At 42.0% G+C, this 19,212-nt stretch overlaps 1 protein-coding gene across 11 annotated transcripts in view; it reads right to left on the bottom strand.

Moving 5' to 3' along the window:
* LOC141265097 (sodium channel protein type 5 subunit alpha-like) overlaps positions 1-19,212 on the bottom strand; it is a 558,194-nt gene that overhangs the window by 531,780 nt on the left and 7,202 nt on the right. The window lies entirely within an intron of this gene.

Consider the following 19,212-nt stretch of genomic DNA (forward strand, 5'->3'; position numbering starts at 1 on the left):
TGACTATGTGACTTAATATAACCTTGCCGTCCATTCTTGGTGCATACGTTCAGGTTCTTCACATCTAACTGGACATCAGAAATGAATTGACAGCACATTCTATCAGCCATAACCATATACGAAAGACCTGGACGTTTACTAGACCTACTTGCTTCATACTGGGATATGCTCAAGTCTTTCCTTTCATAAGTCATTTCTGGCTGAGTCGAGGTTGACTGTAGTGGTCTTAAATAGGATTTCAGAAAAAGAGCCAATAAACATGTCTGCTCCTATGATGACTACTTTATATGACTTTATAATAATAATTTTATTTCTATAGCGCCAACCAGGGGCGTACATAGAAGTCATGGGGCCCCATAGCAGAAGCTCTAAGTGCCCCCCCCCCACAAAAAATAAATATTTGTCTGTGTCACAGAAGAGCAGATCTCATAACTTTCCAGCCTTTACATAGTAATTTACCTCCTTCTGAAGTCGTAGAGTCCTCCTTCATTGTCCCCATAAAGTATGATGCCAACAAAAGTGCCCCCCAAACAGTATGATACCCCTATGGTGCATTCCTCCACATGCACAGTATAATGACCCTATTGTACCCCACTTCAACTCCCACGGCAAAGTATGGTGACCCTAACACAGTATAATCCCCCAACTGTGAACCCCACAGAGCCCTCCATACACTCTCATGGCCCCACACAGCCCTCCAAACAGTATAATGGCCCCCACACAGCCCTCCAAACAGTATAATGACCCCACACAAACATTCACACTGTATAATTGCTTTCATACAGTATAATGGCCCCATATAGCCTTTCATAGTATAATGCACCACCAATAACCTTCCATATAGTATAATGCGCCCCCATAATCCTCCATATAGTATAATGCTCCCCCCATAAACCTCCATATAGTATAATGCGCCCCCCATAATCCTCCATATAGCATAATGAACTTCCCATGATCCTCCATAGAATATAATGCACTCCCCATAGTCCTTCATACAGTATATTACACACCCCATAGGGTAAAATGCAGCCCCCATATAGTATAATGCACGCCACAGTCCTGCAGTATTATGGGCACCACGTACTCACTGATTTTAAAATACCGTATATTTTAAATAAGCCGACCCGAATATAAGCAGAGGCCCCTAATTTTACCACATAAAAATGGGAAAACCTATTGACTTGAGTATAAGCCTAGGGTGGGAAATGCAGCAGCTACTGGTAAATTTCCCCATTCTCGTATGTGTGGCCCCCACAATCCCTGGTATGTGTAGCCTCCTCAATCCCCAATCCCTGGTATGTGTGGCCCCCTCAATCCCACAATCCCTGGTATGTGTGGCCCCCTCAATCCCACAATCCCTGGTATGTGTGGCCCCCTCAATCCCACAATCCCTGGTATGTGTGGCCCCCTCAATCCCACAATCCCTGGTATGTGTGGCCCCCTCAATCCCACAATCCCTGGTATGTGTGGCCCCCACAATCCCACAATCCCTGGTATGTGTGGCCCCCACAATCCCTGGTATGTGTGGCCCCCACAATCCCTGGTATGTGTGGCCCCCACAATCCCTGGTATGTGTGGCCCCCACAATCCCTGGTATGTGTGGCCTCCTCAATCCCACAATCCCTGGTATGTGTGGCTTCCTCAATCCACCAATCCTGGTATGTGTGGCCTCCTCAATCCCCCAATCCTGGTATGTGTGGCCTCCTCAACCCCTCAATCCTGGTATGTGTGGCCTCCTCAACCCCTCAATCCTGGTATGTGTGGCCTCCTCAACCCCTCAATCCTGGTATGTGTGGCCTCCTCAACCACTCAATCCTGGTATGTGTGGCCTCCTCAACCCCCCAATCCTGGTATGTGTGGCCTCCTCAACCCCCCAATCCTGGTATGTGTGGCCTCCTCAACCCCCCAATCCTGGTATGTGTGGCCTCCTCAACCCCCCAATCCTGGTATGTGTGGCCTCCTCAATCCCCAAATCCTGGTATGTGTGGCCTCCTCAACCCCCCAATCCTGGTATGTGTGGCCTCCTCAATCCCCCATTCCTGGTATGTGTGGCCTCCTCAATCCCCCATTCCTGGTATGTGTGGCCTCCTCAATCCCCCAATCCTGGTACGTGTGGCCTCCTCAATCCCCCAATCCTGGTACGTGTGGCCTCCTCAATCCCCCATTCCTGGTATGTGTGGTCTCCTCAATCCCCCATTCCTGGTATGTGTGGCCTCCTCAATCCAAGTATCCTGGTATGTGTGGCCTTCTCAATCCCCTAATCCCTGGTATGTGTGGCCTCCTCAATCCCAAAATCCTGGTAAGTGTGGCCTCCTCAATCCCCCATTCCTGGTATGTGTGGCCTCCTCAATCCCCCATTCCTGGTATGTGTGGCCTCCTCAATCCAAGTATCCTGGTATGTGTGGCCCCCTCATCCCCCAATCACTGCACATAAAACAACACTTATACTCACCTTCCTTCCTCACCTCTGCTCCAGCAGCTCATGTCGGCATCTGAGCTGCGCACGCTCTCAGAAGCCGAGGTGAGCTGCTGCCGGCACATTCACTCCTCTCCTCGCCGGGACTATGGGCGTGGAGAAGCGTGAATATGCTTTCTCTTTAGCGGCGGGCACTGACAGCAGGAGCCAGGGCTCAGCGCTCCTCCGTGCCCGCTACTAAAGAGAATGAATATTCCGTCTTCTCCAAGCCCATAGGAGTGGAGAAGAGGGAATATTCATGTCCCTTTAGCAGCGGACACACGTGATAGCTGCAGCAGTGGCTACAGCGTGTGCCCCGCTCCTCCACTGCCGCAACCCGCTCCTCTGCCGCCGCAACCTCCTACTCACCTATCCTCCTCGTTCCCACGCTGCTTGGGGCCCTCACGGGCCCCCTCCGGCCACAGGCCCCATAGCAGTGGCGTGGTCTGTCGCCATTGGTGGTACGCCACTGGCGCCAACATATTCCGCAGCCCATGTACAGACAATAAAGACATCACAAAGTAACACACAGTTCACCAGTTACAATAGGAATGAGGGTCCTGCTCGCAAGCTACACTCTAAAAGGAAATAAGGGGGACACAGCAGGTAAAAAGTGCTTGTCGTGTATGGTTCAGCCATCATTATAATAAATAGGGCATTTCAAATAAGCTGCAAGATCCGGTCACTAGCCAGTATCTGCAGTGCTATTGGGTGCACGGACAATGTGGAGACAAATAATAGGAGGGTCCAGATTCTGAGAAAAAAAATAGATAGAGGGAACAAGGAACTGATTAGTGAAAGGAGATAATAGTCATGTCTAAAGATATGTGTTTTTAAAGCACATTTAAAAATGTGGGGGCTAGGTATTAGTCGGATCGATCAGTCCAGAAAACTGGCGCAGCACGAGATAAGTCTTGGAGATGGAAGTGGGAAGTTCGGATTATGGATGATGTTAGTCTTAGATAGGTTGCAGAATGGAGAGCTCGGATAGGGTAATAGACAGAAATGAGGGAGGAGATGTAAGGTGGTGCAGAACTATGGAGAGCTTTGTGGATGAGAAAGATAAGTTTGCATTGTATTTAGTGAATGGGTAACCAATGCAATGACTGGCACATGGTGGAGGCATCGGTGAAGTGGCTGGACAGAAATACGACCCTGGCTGCAACACTCAGGATGGATTGGAGAGGAGAAAGTTTGGTTAGAGGGAGACCAATCAGTAAAAAGCTGCGGTAGTCCAGACAAGAATGAATATCTTACATATGTTCAATTCTGACAACCCCACGGAAGCATTTACATACATGCGTGAACGATGTTAGCAGGTTTTTAAAAGCAGCGCACTATGTCAATTAGGGTAGCCTTTAACCCCTTCCCACCCTACATCATGAAAACTATGCTATTTCCTCAAATTGGCGTAGTAGTACTGTACATCAAAGTGATGGCACATGCACAGCAGCTGCACCTTTATAATCACTTGCGGGTGCTGGCTGTATTATGCAGCTGTCATGCCTCTTTAATGGCTGGGATCAGAGACAAGCCCTTTTCACATTTTAGATGCCACAGCCAAAGCTAACTGTAGCATCTAATTAACTGACAGAAGGAAGGGGAGCAGGTTGTCACCCTATCGCACCCACTCTCAAACCCCCGGATTGATTGCGGGTGCTGATGCGTCACTATGGCAGCAGAAGCCTAGAAGTAGTCCTGTGGTCTGCCATCTTAATAATAGCAAAATTTACAGTATAAGACTCCACAATTTTTCAACAAATTCATCATATAATAAACTACAGTACTTCTGTATCGCAGTGTATTTTTTCTGTCAACTTTAAAAAAAGAAAACTCGCTCCAAAAACATAAAAAAAGGATACGTATTACCATATCCAAAATGGCTCAAACTGTAACATTATGAATTTATGATGATAGTGAAAGAGCACCATAAATGCTGGCAAATATCAATGTCAATATATGTAAAACAATGGTTTACCTTTAATATCTTTTTCATGAGTGAATGTGACTATATCCTGGGCTATTTAATCACATTGTAAAGAAATGTATTTATATGTAATTATTTTCTTGTGAGTTCATGACCTGGGCTCATCCCATTTGACACTTTAGCTGCGATTTATCATATATTTATTGCAGCTTTTCACAAAGAGTTCTGTAGGAATTGATATGATGTCAGGACTGGTGGATTCATTTATGCAAATCAGGCTCAATTCTTAATTTCTATTTCAATTGTAGACAATTAATTAATTAATTCAATTATTTAATTGTGGACAATGAGGCCTCATACACATGGTAAATTTGTATGCATGGTGGCTCTATGCCTGGATATAGTCTCTCCCATTACTAGAAATGAGTAAACCTGAACGTAAAAATTTGGGGTTCGCACCATGTCCGGTGTTAAACGCCAAACACGGACTTCTCCTGGAAGTCCATAGCAATGTTCAGAGATCCGGGTGTAGTCCATAGCAATGTTCGGAGTTCCGGGGGAAGTCCATAGTAATGTTCGGAGTTCCGGGGGAAGTCCATAGCAATGTTCGGAGTTCCGGGGGAAGTCCATAGTAATGTTCGGAGTTCCGGGGGAAGTCCATAGCAATGTTCGGAGTTCCGGGGTAAGTCCGTTACAATGTTCGGAGTTCCGGGGGAAATTTGTTACAATGTTCGGAGTTCCGGGGGAAGTCCATTGCAGAGAGAGAGAGAGAAGGAGAGAGGGAGATTTTTTTCCAGATCCAAAGTTCGGGTTCTCATTGTTTTCAATAGGGTTTGGGGTCTTCTTCAAGTTCAGGTACAGTTCTGGTGCCCAAACCGAACTTCCAAGGGTCCTCTCATCCCTACCCATTACCTTATTATGGAGCCATAGGCACTACATGTGCTGCCATATGGTGACCTTGTTGTGATACACTCTGTTTTCCCCTAAAAGCAATCATATATGTCACTGCAAAAGAAGGGGGAAATAAAAATGTCTTTGTTGTTGAAATCAAAAGTTAAGAATTATGATTGTGTTGTAAAAAGAATCTCACGAATAGTAAAGGTATCAAAAATACCAATTTATTTCAAACCAGAACACCCCTCTGGAGACTCCATAAAGACTCTATTGGAGAAAAATATCAATACTTACAATTTTTTAGACATATTAATAACTAAGAATAGTATGACATTATGGACAAAAAGGACTGAGGATATCAGATCTGCCCTATTTAGGCAAGCATTAACAACAATGAACTGCTTGGATATGGAAACGTCTATAATTCACTTCTAGCATAGATTGTTTCCTTCAAATGTTGGCACTTGTTATCTGATTAATGCTCCAGATAGTAATGTTTTGATTCCTGCCCTGTATGACAAAAAATAAGCTTCATGTTTGTCCATTCAATGTGCGGAAACTACGTCCGATCCACTGGGACCTGCAGCAGAAGCCAGGCCACCCACAATGGAAATATTGGCCAAATCCAATGAGTACACTAGGAATATTATGTGAGCCGACAGTGGCCTAGAAACAAATAATCACTGATGGTAAGAAGAAATATTAGACCAAATGATACAGAAAGATGGGAAACTATTCTATGTGTTTAATCTATTACTGCAGGAGAACATTTGTCATTTCCAGCCACCCCACTGAGGATGGTCCCATAGACACAGCTCCTGCCCCTGCATGATCCCGTACGTAATAAGGTACATGCACGTGATATTGCAGGAAGGGGTTAAAGTTCTGTTTCCTATTGCTAAGTAAGAAATCATCAATGATTACAAATCAAGAACCACAATGGATGGAAAAGCTGTTACTGAAAACCATCTGTAATAACCTTTATATCACACCGAAAAAGAGGAGGCCTTGTTTCATTCAGCTGCCACTGGCAGAAGCATTCACAGCACAGAGCTATACCTGACAAAGTCTGGAAACGCAGATCTGATACGATTCACAAGGGATAATTATTCAGATTGGTTAACAAAAATCATTTGCACCATAAACGAAGGGACTCGAGAACTGAGAATTAAAGTCTGGTGTTAAAGATCAACCTCACAGTGAAAGGTAAAGGATATGACCACCATTGGGGGCATTATTTTTTTTTTTTTTTAATTAATTGCATGCATTTTTGGAAAAAAATATATTTTGCAATTGGGTTTCATTAAATATTTTACACTGTTTTGCTTTTAAGGCTATTTCCCTGCACAGTGCTGGCTAAAGAGGGAATACATTGACAATCCAGTAGTGAGCTTTCTGACAGTCTAATTCTTTTATCTGTCTTTCACCAAGCTCCTCTTAGCCGATATATGAACACATGAACGTACAGCTCACTTTGGATATAGTGTGTGGTCATAAATCTGCTGACAAGAGCTCAGTAAAAGGGCTTGTGTATACTATCGTAGTTTCGGTCCAAGTGCGACCTGACAAAACATCGGATCACACTCGGATCAATCTTATTCTATGAGGCCGTGCACCTGTCCAATTTTTTCCACTGACTGAGTCTGTCCGGGGAAAAAGATTGCAGCATGCTCAATTTGAATCCAATATTCGGATCACATTCAGCTTTGCAAGTCAATGAGTCCATGGAAAACATTAGAGTATACTCGGATGACATCTGAGTGCAGTCCGATTTTCACTGACTAGCAGAATGGAGAGGATGGAGAAATTTTATTTTTCCATCCTCTCCTCATTCGAGAAAAATCTGATCACACTATAATCACACTCGGATTAAACTCTGATCAGAGTGTGATTAGAATAATCGGTCCGATTCTCTCAGATGAGAGAAAATACGGTCGTGTGACCCTAGACAAAAGACAGATAAAAAAAAGTTGCAAACTCCCATCAGAACAAGTTCACTACCAGATTCTTAGTGAAAGGGAACCTGTCACCAGAAAAAAAAACACTATTAACCTGCAAATATGGGGTTAATCTGCAGGTTAATAGTGTTATTAGCTTAGCCGAACACTGTGGGGAGAAAATTAATTTTACTCCCCTGGCAGCATTCCGGTTCAGTCACCGCTTTGAGTATACACGGGGCATGTTTTTCTGGTAACAGCTTCCTTTTAAATCATTTTGCAGCTGGCAATGACCAGGGAAATAAACAGCCTTAAAAGACAAACTGCGCAAAAATTTTTTATGAAATCCAAACTTAAAAATCACTGTACTATCCAGTTTTGGGCCTTTGGTATCTAAAAAAAAAAGCAGTTTGAGTGTGTCAATCACTGTTCAGCTGCAAATATCTGTATTGAAAAAAGTGGTAGCTTTCTCATCCCCATTGAGTGAATCATACAGCTGTTATCCACATAGAGTGAGGAGAGAAAGATTTGAACAAACTGGATGGTAAACCTCCTTTTTGACCTAACATCAAAACACCTTCTGCTCTGTAACAATACACAATGAAAAGGGAGTGCCACCCAAAAGGGAAGAGCCATTTTTCATGCTTATATTTATGACTACAGGAAAGTAAATACATTATTTTGTCATTAAAGGGATACCCCAAACTATATGTGCATGTAGCTCTTTAAAAGACAAGTCCGGCAATATCTTTATATGGCCAGTCTGTTCCTCCATTACTGAGAAATCAGCACTTGAATTGAACTAAAGAGCTATTTGTAGATCTGAAGCTCTTGTCACTCCAGCTCTATTCCCCACTCAGCACTGCCTCCTCCTCCTGCTGCTTGACTGGTGGTTCCTTTGCCTGAAGTCACACAGCACAGTAGATGTCAGTGAAACAGGAAGAGGCAGTGCAGTGTGACGAATAGAGCTGGATTGACAGAGGCTTTAGATCTACCATTGCCTCATTTGCATATCAATTCAAGTGCTGATTTCTCAGTAACGGAGGAATGGACTGACCATGTAAAGGTATTGTTGGACTTGTCTTTTAAGAAGATATATGTGCATATAAATTTGTTTGTGGTGTGAAAGCCTGCTGACAGATTCCGAAAAACAAAAAGGAAGTGAAAAAATATGAAAGATACAAAAGCGAATCGAGTAATAATAGCTTCTAGTACAATGTAACTAGCAGAAGTCCAGAAGACCATAAGGGGCACTCACCAGTGATGCAGAATTATGGATTTTTTTCTTTATGTCAGTCTCATATCTCAAAAGGGAATATAAAGACAGATAGGCTAACAGCCATTTCATGTGACAACCACACTTCTTCTAAGCATATAGCTTAGACATGAAGATAGAGATAGGGAAAGACCAAAATAAAGAAAGAATGAATTTACATCAGTGGTGAGTGCCCCTTTGTGTTTTGGACTTCTTGTAACTGAATATTTCTATAAGGTTGAGCACCACAGAAGGTGTTGTATAACCTGCTGATTGATGTGCCAAACAGTCAGAGCGATAAAAGAATGTTTTTTGTTGTTTTTTTCTCTTTGAATCTAATACAATATAACCTGAAGCCTGGAAAAAATTCTACAAAAATGACTCAAAAGGAATATTTCCGTATCTGCGGTTTACTGTTTGCATCGGCTTAAAACACAGGTATGGCAATTGTGAGGTGATAAATTCCCCTGTGATCACCTTGTGTATAATCCCTTCTCCCTTGTGCCCATGTTGGTGTTTCATTAACCTGTGTTCTTTTTTTAGCTGTTGTTTATAATTTGTTTGCTTAGTTAATGAAAGGAGCAGCAGAAGAGCAGAGATATACCATATACTGTAACCTAGGATGTGAGCACTCGTAATTATGGCCACAATAAATGCTCTACTACTAAGCAAATACAAAGTTATGTAAAATGAATTAATGATAACAGAAAGGGAATAAAAAGTATTGTAATGTATAAAACAAAATTGGAGTAGTTGTCTCCAACCTAGGGGCAAATTGTGAATTGTTTTGTATGTCTTATATCTTTAAAGAGAATCATTCACTAGGACACAGCTTTTAAAGAGGACCTGTTACTTGCTAAAATAAATTTGAATTAAACACATTGTAAAAATCCCTGAGTTCCACTGATTCTGATTCTTTTTCAGTTTTGCACTGCATTGCTCCATTGTAGAAATATTCACATTTGTTGTTTTTGGGTTGCAGCATGTGAAATCTCTGCTTGTAGTGCAACTAGGCATTTCTCCTTCTCTGGGGGCGTGTGCTTTCACCACCCCCTACCAGACAATGCCAATCACAGCTCAACAATGTCTAAGACTGCTAGATCAGCTGCCAAGCTTTGATTGACAGCATCTTGGACGGAGGGATTAGAGCACACATAACAAAAAAAAAAAACTCAGAAGAAATGCCCAGTTGCACTACATACAGAGATTTCACATAGTGCATGCCTAAAGCAATAAATGTGAATATCTCAGCAATGGAGCACAAAACTGAAAAAAAAAGTAGCACAATCAGGGGAACTCAGGGATTTTTTAACAAATAAATTTAAATCGATTTTGATAAAAAGGTCCACTTTCAATTAGATTTAAATGTCTAGCATGTAGGATATCGGAAAAGAGTCTCCTTAAAAATAGAAACTTAAAGAAATCTTAAAGAGGTAATTCCATCTCAGAAATGTATGGCATATTCATTTCTGGGACCAGTACTGCTTTAACAGGCCCAGGCTTGCATCACTGTCAATGAATATGTGGCTGCACATGCTCAGCTCTCCCCACTGAGGTTGGGCTCACCGCAGTTGTGTAACTTTAAGCTCATAGGCCCCAATGCAAAAGCTCCAATGGGGCCCCCATTTGTTGCAAGTCTTTAATAGCATTGGTCTTTTTATATAGGCCAAAGTGACTTTTTTGACTCCCTAGGCTCCAGGGCCCAGATGCGATTGTAACCCCTGTACCTATTGTAGTTACACCCCTGGCTCATGATTATGGATTTTAGCTAGTGTGTCATTATGCACCTTTGATGCAAAAGGTCTCTTACATACATCTACGATTCATCTCATCCTAAATTAGAACATAAAACTTTTCTTCATTTGCTGCCACAGCTTTTTGTTTGACAGTGTGACGGATAGTATTAACAGCTGCTGCTGTGCGGTCATAGGAAGCAGAACAATGTGAAAACCGCGACAACAACATTAACATGAGACAACAAGTCAGCAAGTGAGCCAACCTCCTCAGCCTTGCAGCCCTGCACTGATTGATTCCTGGAGCTCGTGCACAAGGTCCTGGTACGGCAGCAAGTGGCAGCTGTCGTCAAGACGTGTGACACGCAAGAACGCAGCCTTTCCTTCCCTGCCTGGGAAATAAGCGGAAATGCCAAGAGCCCTATGGCACGCCACATTCCACCTGCTGCAGGAACTTAACACTTCTGTCCCTGTGCCGGTTATACCCTTTGTAGGATATTGCAGATCAAAGCTTATTTAACGCGTCTATCTAGTTTAATGATATATATGGATAACTCTATTTTTCTCACTTTTCTAGTTTTGTCATTTTAAGATATTCCAGAGAATGTAGAAGGCTCAGTTACTTTTGTAAAAAGAAAGAATTGCTGCCTATAGGTGGAGAATAAATAGTCGGCCTTTTTCACCTTTTTTTTAGGAATTTACTCCAGAGGCTAAATATATTTTCCTCAGTCTGTGTTGTATTCTATTATATTTACAGACAGGAGACCTCAGCTATTTCATAAAGTATATACTAAAGATTCACAAAACTTTTTGAAAAGTTGCGCTTCTGGAAAATAACTTGAAGGTAATGCAAGGATGTTCCAGCAGAGCACCAAAGTCGTAATAGTGGCAGTAGGGTAAGGAAAAGGGATTGGAAGTGACCTGAAAAGGGGTATCATGGTCTCAAACACATTTTTTTTTTTTGCCATCACGCCACAAGTGCCAAGATTAAATTTTACTTTGGTGAACATCACCAAAAGTTGGCAAGTATGGCCTATGTTATGGTGCAACAAGGACATTCATTTCCAGCCATGTGGCCTTCATGCAATAGTGCCAACTTGACTTTTTATTTTTTCTGGTCAACTTTTTAAAAAATTACAGACTGACAATATTTTTTTTATTTACACATTGGAAAACTATAATAAATCGTGATGATTACAAGTGATCCATGTCTACAGCTCATAATTCTGATGTGAAGACATCAGCTGCATTCACTGTGAAAAGTAAAATGATAATAGTTAGAGTCAAAATAATCTGGTGTCACTGTCTCCGCCTTTGGACAAATTGAACATGAAGAGGAAGTCAGAGATCAGCTGTAGCCCGACTTCCTTTTCATCCTCAATTCGACAGAAGGCGGGGAAATTGACCCCGGAGCTGATTGGGCGCCAGGCTCACGTGTCACAGCAACCGCACGGGAATCCTGGGAACGCGAGTGCCGACACCGCTGGAACGGCGCCGGCACGGGAGGTGAGTATGGGCTTTTTTTATTTTATCGGGGTCAAGCGTGGGGTATGACAAGGAGATGTACAAGTAGTGAACAACTTCTGTAAAGGGGGTCCAAAGTCCATCATCTCTTCTCACTAGCACAACTGGAGAAAGGAGGAATTTCCGTGGTTCAGCAGTTGGACGTGAGTTTCCAATCTATACAATCTTTTTAGGAGATGCGTTTTTGCAGTGTGATAGTAGCCCAAGAATAAATTTTACAGTTCAGACCAAACATGTATGTCAAGGACTTCCAGATGCCAATAATGCATTGCAGCAGAAAGCAAATGGAAACAAAAATGATAAAAGAAATACGGAGACCTGTATGCAAACCAGACTTATTACAGTCATGTGAAGGTCTAAAGTCCCCGTCAGGGCTCTGGAATGCACATTACATAACGCAAATACTTATACTGGAAGCAACGCATGGTCGGTGAACTGGCACAGTAATTACATCACCATATGTGAGATATACACACACATACAAAAATGAATACAAGTCTATGCCAAAGAAATCTAAACTATTATTTATTTTATTTAGTTTATCTATTGTTTCTGCAATGTGTTCTGGGTCCCATCTAAATCCCCCTTAAAACAGGAATCAGACGAGATCGCTGTACTGCTAAGTCTTTATTTCACCCAAAGCACCAAGCATGAAAACCTGTAGTTCTGTAATCTTATGGCATACATTTGTTACACAGGCTAATAGAAAATTATTTTATCTTGTTTTCAACCGTATTAAGTATTAAGAACATGCGAGGGGTTTTATAGGCATCAGTAGATGAGCTCTATGGTCAATATAAGTACATAAAAAGAATTGTGTTCATTTTTGGGACTTGGCGGTAAACTTTTTTTGGGCTACAATAATTCTAATATAATAAAGAATGTGGCTGTCAAAACTTATACATGCTTTTACAAATGCCTTTATATTACAATTATTTGTTGCAGGACATACAGCTTTAAAATAAATGCCACAATGTAATTCTGTAAAGTATTGATGATGGATTGCACATCATTCATGACATCTCAAAATCTAAACAGATTTTTATTATAACTTGCGAAAAATATGGGTAACCACCAGTATAGTAGAGCAAAACAAATTGCATGACCTTGGTCTAGCGACCACATTAGTATTCTGTGATAGCAGGCTTCATTCAGACGTCAGTATTATCCACATACGATAAAAATGGACCAATTATTCTGATCAGACTTTGATCAGAGTGTGGTCTCATACGTGAAGAAACGAAAAAGAAAAAATGTCTCTACCTTCTCCTTTCAGACAGGTGAAAAAAAAATTGGACTGCTCTTGGATGTCATCCAAGTGTGATCCGATTTTTTTCAAGGACCCATAGACTTGCTTTGCTGATTTTGATCCAACCCTCTGATCAAAATCGGACAGGTCTCTGACATTTTCCGCAGACCACTCGGTCTGATGGAAAAAAAAAATTGGATATGTGCACAGCCTCATAGCATATCATAGGTACGAGTGAAAGCCACAGATAACACTTGTATCAGATGTGTGAATGAGCCATAACTCCTACTACCGATGACATTCCCCGGCACCTCTTTTTATTAGTTGGCTATATGACGTTGCAGTGGGCTACTAATCAGCATAAGGGCGGGGGTGTTGCAGGCACTAGAAATTTCGTAGTGTTCTACTCCCACGACAATGGACTACTGATCATGGTCCTGCAAATATTTTTGATCAACTCTAGTAATCAGTTTTAGGATAGGTGCACATCTACACTAGTATTTTTGCTTTTCTGATTCACCATAGAGGAGTAGAGAGAAATTTGGGGATCTTTCAGGTTTCTACTATGGTGTTTGTCATTCTACTGGAAAAAAAATGCTGTTTTTTTTATTTTTCAATGAAAATGTGATGGAGGCTCCTAATGGGGCCTTCATCTAAGATGTGAACTGAGCATGACATAAGTGTTCCTTTTACCTGAAAGATACTGGTCATTTAGGACTATATTGCCTAAAAGGACAAATACAGAAATATATGATAGTGCAGCTCTATTCTAGAATTAGTAGTGAAATGAGGACCACTAATTGTTCCTTCAAGTCGTAACATGACTGTCTGTCCAGGAGTCCAGTCCTATCAGTAAAATGTAGAGACATGTAGAGGCCAGGTAATGGACACCTGACCTGTAATCTACACCTTAGCCACAGGGCATAAAAGCTACATACCAGAGAGCCAATCATGTCAGTAGATGCCCACAGCAGAGTCCAGGACAATAGACTCCAAATTGAGAAGATCCAGACATGTTCGGGTCAGGAAAAGTATGCCTTTGACTGATTTCACAATTAAAATAAACTTTTGCTAAAACGTATTTCCTTACAAAGAAAAGGTTATCCTCCCTGATATATTATTAGAATTTTTTACACTTTCTCTGAGAAGGATGAATGCAGATATACAGGTTAATAGATACCTGAGAATGTCCCAATGTTACGTAGAAAAAAATGGTTTCTAGAATGATAATCCTCTCAAAGGGCATGGTAATTATAAATAGTCAAAAAATAAGTTCTCACCCCTCCAAAATATCTAGAAAATGTATTTTAGTGGGGCAGAGTAGAAGGTTACATGCTACGAGGACATATAATGTTGACCAACCCACATTTGCCTATAAAAATACAATTGGGAATGTAGGTTCCACAGAACACTATAGAGATTTTTGGTTGTTCCTATGTTCCTCTGTGACATAAAAGCAGCTCTGTGACCAGGGAGATTCTAACAGTCAAAATACATTTCTAGATCTTCTATATTATTATGACTGATAAATACATTATCTTCTTAATGTCACATGGAAGCAGTTTGGTCAGCTAAAGAGGCTCTATTGTGATACATGTTCATGAGGTCAGCAAAATATTGGTTTTTAGAAAAGTCATACCAGATTTTTTTGATTTTCAATGGCTTCTAATACACTGCTCAAAAAAATAAAGGGAACACTCAAATACCACATCCTAGATCTGAATGAATGAAATCTTCTCATTGAATACTTTGTTCTGTACAAAGTTGAATGTGCTGACAACAAAATCACACAAAAATCATCAATGGAAATCAAATTTATTAACCAATGGAGGCCTGGATTTGGAGTCACCCCCAAAATTAAAGTGGAAAAACACACTACAGGCTGATCCAACTTTGATGTAATGTCCTTAAAACAAGTCAAAATGAGGCTCAGTATTGTGTGTGGCCTCCACGTGCCTGTATGACCTCCCTACAACGCCTGGGCATGCTCCTGATGAGGTTGCGGATGGTCTCCTGTGGGATCTCCTCCCAGACCTGGACTAAAGCATCCGCCAACTCCTGGACAGTCTGTGGTGCAACGCAACGTTGGTGGATGGAGCGAGACATGATGTCCCAGATGTGCTCAATTGGATTCAGGTCTGAGGAACGGGCGGGCCAGTCCATAGCTTCAATGCCTTCATCTTGCAGGAACTGTTGACACACTCCAGCCACATGAGGTCTGGAATTGTCCTGCATTAGGAGGAACCCAGGGCCAACCGCACCAGCATATGGTCTTACAAGGGGTCTCAGGATCTCATCTCGGTACCTAATGGCAGTCAGGCTACCTCTGATGAGCACATGGAGGGCTCCAAAGAAATGCCACCCCACACCATTACTGACCCACTGCCAAACCCGTCATGCTGAAGGATGTTGCAGACAGCAGATCGCTCTCCACGGCGTCTCCAGACTCTGTCACGTCTGTCACATGTGCTCAGTGTGAACCTGCTTTCATCTGTGAAGAACACAGGGCGCCAGTGGTGACTTTGCCAATCCTGGTGTTCTGTGGCAAATGCAAAGCGTCCTACACGGTGTTGGGCTGTGAGCACAACCCCCATCTGTGGACGTCGGGCCCTCATACCACCCTCATGGAGTCGGTTTCTAACCGTTTGTGCAGACACATGCACATTTGTGGCCTGCTGGAGGTCATTTTGCAGGGCTCTGGCAGTGCTCCTCCAGTTCCTCCTTGCACAAAGGCAGAGGTAGCGGTCCTGCTGCTGGGTTGTTGCCCTCCTAAGGCCCCCTCCACGTCTCCTGGTGTACTGGCCTGTCTCCTGGTAGCACCTCCAGCCTCTGGACACTACGCTGACAGACACAGCAAACCTTCTTGCCACAGCTCGCATTGATGTGCCATCCTGGATGAGCTGCACTACCTGAGCAACTTCTGTGGGTTGTACAGTCCGTCTCATGCTACCATGAGTGTGAAAGCACAACTAACATTCAAAAGTGACGAAAACATCAGCCAGAAAGCATTGATATTGAGATGTGGTCCCCACCTGCAGAACCACTCTTTTATTGAGTGTTTCTTGATAATTGCAAATAATTTCCATCTATTGTCTATTCCATTTGCACAACAGCATGTGAAATTGATTGTCAATCAGTGCTGCTTCCTAAGTGGACAGTTTGATTTCACAGAAGTTTGATTTACCTGGAGTTATATTCTGTTTGAGGCTATGTGCCCACGATGCAGAAATGAAGCAGAAAATTTCTGCAGCATTTCTGCATCTCCCTGGCAGAAAAAAACGCATGCAGATTGTGCATGCGTTTTTCCTGCAGAATACATGCGGATCCACATGCGGGTTCACATGCGTTTCCGCATGCAGATTGACAAGCACTTTCCAGGCGATAGCATCACTTGGAAAGTGCTTGACAACTAGGTCACACTGTATAAATCCATGCAAACAGCATGGATTTATACAGTGTGAACCGTAAAAATTAAAACAAATAAAGCTATGCTCACCCCCGAGGCCCCGGCGTGGCTGCAGCGCTGCTTCCTGGCTGGTTCCCGGCTGCCGGCATATCGCGAGACAGAGCGGTGAAGGGCCTGCGGTCACATGACTGTGACGTCACCGCAGGTCCTCAAGCGATGCTGGCATTCAGAGAGAAAACGCCGGAGAGGTGAGTATAAACTTTATTTGTTATTTTATTCTTTTTTTACAGGTACAATGGTACCCAGGTCTGGATGAGAGTCTCCTCTCCTCCAGAACTGGGTACCATCCGCACATAGAGACGCATAGAAGCCGCTTGTAAAAATGTACAGTCGCGGTTTCTGTGCATCTCAATGCAAGTCAATGGCGGGAGTTCCACTGCGCTTCCGCAAAATTAAATGACATGCTGCGGATTTTTGTACGCAGCATAAACGCTGCGGAAAAATCCGCAGCATGTGCATAGAACATGCGGAATCCCCTTGGGGACCATGGGGTGCGAATTACCTAGCGTTTTACAAGCGTTTCCGCTGCGGAAATTCCGCAGCATAAACGCTTGAAAAACGCTACGTGGGCACCCAGCCTAAGTGTTCCCTTTATTTTTTTGATCAGTGTATATTGACGATCACATTTTCTTCTGTACTCCACACTGCTCCAGTCGTTTTCTGCTAGTTGTGACTAGCTGGATCACTGCAGTGTTTATAGGGCAAGACGGAGGTCACTTCTCAATGTAAGTCTATGAGAGCAAGAACAAGGCTAGAACGAGGCCCTCATAGACTTACACAGAGAGCTAATGATTGCTAGCTCTGAATTCCAGTCCATCAGGACCTGCTGTCACAAGATGGTGGAGATGGACAGGAGCGGAGCAGGGAAGAAAAGAATAAAGTATTTTTCTACAGGCAGGCAACAGACATTAGTGATACCACTTCAGGGGTGAAATAAAAAAAAGCACCTTTAAAACGTAATATATCAAATATTTCACTCTATGACAATTTTTTAAAGCCCGTAAGGATATTCGTATGCACATGGAACTGTTTTAAAGCGATCAAAAACGACGTGTTTTCTTGTGGAAACTGCTTCAAGAAACGTCCCTTCTTTGGGGTATGTGCACACGACGTCTTTTTCAGGCAGAAAACAAACAAAAGAATAAAAAAGCATTTCTATATAAGAATGTCCCTTAACCACTGCTGGATTCTAAAAACGGGAAGCGGTTAAAAAAGTGACCGGTCCATTCTTCTGGCATTTTCCGCAAGGAAGACGTTCTGAACTTTGCAATACCAGTCAATGGGAAAGTTCCCCGATGTGTTTTGGAGCGTTTTGCTATCATTTTTGCTTTAAAAAATGCTAGCGGTTTCTTTATTATATAATAGAGTGAAAAAAATAACGGGAAAAATGACAATAAAAAGATGTCACACAAACCATAGGACAACCTGATAAATAAAACTATAAAAAAATGCTCAGGACAGGACCAAAAAAAATGACACATTAAGAAAAAAAATATAAGTTTCCTGGAGCGTCTTCTGCTTGAAAAGCTCGGCAAGTTCACCTGAATTTAAAAGACGTCGAATTTTTAGAGGAGTTTTTTGTTTACTGAAGTGGTTTTGTAGAGTTTTTTTTCCTTGATTGTACAATGCTTAGTTTGGAGCGGATTCCATCAGGTTCTCCTTCAAAGAGTTTTTCACGATTTCCTTAAAGCAGATGGGCTCAAAAAAAAAAAAAACTCCATGTGCACATTGCGTAATGGTGAAACTCAGACTCATGTAACACTAAACATTTTGTGGTCTTAACAAACATGGGAACACGATGGTTCAGGAAAAGCAAGGCCTGAACAATAAATCATATAACATCACAGCCTAAAATATCCTATTAAACTATCAATGTCATTCAGACACACTGTAGTCTGTCCAACATTACCCATCTTACGTGATTGTGCCAAGAAAGTGAACAATAAATCTGAGCTGGCATTTAATAGCAGGAAGAATCTCAGATACATCTATGTATGGATATATTTCAGATCGCTCTGACAAAGGATATGAGTTTACTGGAAATATGATATTGGAAAATGAATAATACAGAGGCTGCAAACTAATAACATCCAGATCCCATATCATCCCTACATCCAATTCTGCATTTTAGTATATATTAATAATTCTTATTATTTGTTATAGGTCTGGATTTTACTTCAAATTCTAAAATGTGACCCTTATCTTCAGTAGCATCTTGAGCTATAGCTTTGCAGCTTTTGGTTGACAGAGGAGGCATGATTGACACACAAGAGTATTTACTGTGTTGGAAAAATTAGGTTACATATTTTGTACGATGTTATTCAGTCCTATGGGAGCAAAAGTTGCAAAAAGTTGTGTGACTTCCGACACATTCAAAAAAGCCTTGGAGCCCTGTCCTAATTGTAGTAAGTGCTCTGTGACTCAATAACGTTACCCAGGCCGGTCTCACCCAGCCTTTAAGCGCATTTTTAGTTCTTCTCATGCATTTTTATGAACCAAAATTGCTGCGGCGAGATATATGTTGTTAAGTCTTTCAAAATATATAAATATCTCTACACGTAGCCTTTGGGTTTATGGTAGGTGTTTTTTTTTTTGTTTTTTTTAAATCTGTAAGAGCTTTTCATGGTATTTTTTTTTCATAAACGTCAATAGGCTTTTTACTTTGACCTAAAGGGTTTGTTACACAAGAAGCATTTATGTTATGGCCACAGGACGATCAGAGTGGGATCTGATCTTCTTGGAGGTGGAGAGAAAAAGTTTCTTCACCTTATC

Source organism: Phyllobates terribilis, unplaced genomic scaffold (assembly GCF_046119375.1).
Source record: "Phyllobates terribilis strain yellow unplaced genomic scaffold, ASM4611937v1 Scaffold_4__5_contigs__length_816908805, whole genome shotgun sequence".
In the NCBI taxonomy this organism is placed as follows: Eukaryota; Metazoa; Chordata; class Amphibia; order Anura; family Dendrobatidae; genus Phyllobates; species Phyllobates terribilis.